This window comes from Astyanax mexicanus, unplaced genomic scaffold, assembly GCF_023375975.1.
Source record: "Astyanax mexicanus isolate ESR-SI-001 unplaced genomic scaffold, AstMex3_surface scaffold_98, whole genome shotgun sequence".
NCBI classification, from domain to species: Eukaryota; Metazoa; Chordata; class Actinopteri; order Characiformes; family Acestrorhamphidae; genus Astyanax; species Astyanax mexicanus.
Genome location: NW_026040108.1, coordinates 7,501 through 10,000, shown reverse-complemented (window position 1 = coordinate 10,000; position 2,500 = coordinate 7,501). Strand labels below are relative to the sequence as shown.

Here is a 2,500-nt window from a genome sequence, read left to right as displayed (position 1 = left end):
AAAAAATGACTAAGTCCAACTGGTCTACCAGTGGGTAGGCTCGAAAAGTTGAAAAAAATGACTAAGTCCCATTTGGTCTACCAGTGGTAAGCTCCGAAAAGGTCGAAAAAATGACTAAGTCCAACTTGGTCTACCAGTGGTAGGCTCGAAAAGCTGAAAAAATGACTAAGTCCCACTCGGTCTACCAGTGGTAGGTCGAAAAAGTGCGAAATTTTTCTAAGTCCCCACTTTTGGTCTACCATTTCACCGCCAAAAACTAGTGAGGGTGGCGAGCTCCAGGATTTCTGACCCCTTCGCCCGACTCCCTTGCCCGACGAAGGTGCACTCCGGTCGGCCTCGGAGCGAGTTCGGCCCGCGCTCTGGAGGATTTTTCGTCGGGGGGGTTTTTCAAAGGGGTGCCGTCGGACTGTTGAGGAGAGTGGCAATCTATAGGGTCCAAGCACTGGAGATGATTCTCCATTCATTTCTAAGCATGGCAGAGCTTAAATAAAGCCCCATTAATAGTTCCAAAGGCGATTTTTGGACACTATAACACGGACCCGATCCTACCCGACCATGAAGCTCCGCAGGTCGGCCCTCCGTCCCGCCCCCCCGCCCCCCAGGCGGTACGGAGGAAAAACCAAAACTTCCAGAGACGGTTCCAGGGGGGGTATCTCTTTTATTATTTTGACCCGACCGAATGGACTACCGAGCCCGCCTGGGTAGGCAGCCGCGCGGCCCTCCGTGGCCACTGTGCGCGGTGCGTTCCTACCCGACCCAGCGGGTTAGCCTCCAGGGGGGTCCTCCGTCAGGGGGAGGACCTTTCCGAACCTATCCGAGGGAGTCGTAGACGGCCCCGTCTATATATCAATCTGCCCATAACACGATAACCGGTCGGCCCGGAGCCGTCGGACTCGGATGCCTCGGGTGGTCCTCGCGCCCAACCGAGCTCCAGCACCCGGCTTCAAAAAGCTCCGGACCCCCGGTTTCGGAACGAGCGTTTCCTTGTTATCCCCGAAGCAAGCGGGAACTCGCGCAGCGGAGTTGCCACACTAATTTCCACTGGGAGCAATGAGGGGTGAGCTCGGACGAGCCTCCCCGCCCGTCCCCCCCTCCCCGGGGGGTCTTCGGACGGTACGGGGCCGATCCCTCTCCCCTCTAAGAACCAATGGTTTTTTCTGTGACAAAAACCACTCGCAGCAACCTGGTTGATCCTGCCAGTAACATATGCTTGTCTCAAAGATTAAGCCATGCAGGTCTAAGTGCACACGGAAGGTACAGTGAAACTGCGAATGGCTCATTAAATCAGTTATGGTTCCTTTGATCGCTCCACACGTTACTCGGATAACTGTGGTAATTCCAGAGCTAATACATGCAAACGAGCGCTGACCGGTCCTCTCTCGGGGGGGCCGGGATGCGTGCATTTATCAGACCCAAAACCCACCCGGGGGGACCCGCGAGGGTTTCCCCCGGCCCTTTGGTGACTCTAGATAACCTCGGGTCGATCGCGCGCCCACCGCGGCGGCGACGTCTCATTCGAATGTCTGCCCTATCAGCTGTCGATGGTAGCATAGGGGGCTACCATGGTGACCACGGGTAACGGGGAATCAGGGTTCGATTCCGGAGAGGGAGCCTGAGAAATGGCTACCACATCCAAGGAAGGCAGCAGGCGCGCAAATTACCCATTACCGACACGGTGAGGTAGTGACGAAAAATAACGATGCAGGTCTCTTTCGAGGCCCTGTAATCGGAATGAACGTATCCTAAACACATGGGTGAGGACCCATTGGAGGGCAAGTCTGGTGCCAGCAGCCGCGGTAATTCCAGCTCCAATAGCGTATATTAAATTTGCTGCAGTTAAAAAGCTCGTAGTTGGACTTCGGGAGTGGGCTGGCGGTCCGCCGCGAGGCGAGCTACCGCCTGTCCCAGACCCTGCCTCCCGGCGCCCCCCGGATGCCCTTGGTTGGGTGTCCGGTCCTCAGGGGTCCGGAGCGTTTACTTTGAAAAAATCAGAGTGTTCAAAGCGGGCACCAAACTCGCCTGAATGCCTGAGCTAGGAATAATGGAATAGGACTCCGGTTCTATTTTGTGGGTTTCCTGAACCAGGGCCATGATTAAGAGGGACGGCCGGGGGCATTCGTATTGCGCCGCTAGAGGTGAAATTCTTGGACCGGCGCAAGACGGACGAAAGCGAAAGCATTTGCCAAGAATGTTTTCATTAATCAAGAACGAAAGTCGGAGGTTCGAAGACGATCAGATACCGTCGTAGTTCCGACCGTAAACTATGCCGACCCGCGATCCGGCGGCGTTATTCCCATGACCCGCCGGGCAGCGTGCGGGGAAACCAGAGTCTTTGGGTTCCGGGGGGAGTATGGTTGCAAAACTGAAACTTAAAGGAATTGACGGAAGGGCACCACCAGGAGTGGAGCCTGCGGCTTAATTTGACTCAACACGGGGAACCTCACCCGGCCCGGACACGGAAAGGATTGACAGACTGATGGCTCTTTCTCGATTCTGTGGG

The 2,500-nt window shown here is 55.8% G+C and overlaps 1 non-coding gene across 1 annotated transcript in view; it reads left to right on the top strand.

Moving 5' to 3' along the window:
* Positions 1 to 1,180: 1,180 nt before the first annotated feature.
* The window catches only part of LOC125798953 (18S ribosomal RNA), a 1,864-nt gene continuing 544 nt past the window's right edge, over positions 1,181 to 2,500 (top strand). Inside the window, exon 1 of the ribosomal RNA XR_007437736.1 lies at positions 1,181 to 2,500. This exon is cut by the window's right edge and continues 544 nt beyond it. This is a non-coding gene — a ribosomal RNA (18S ribosomal RNA).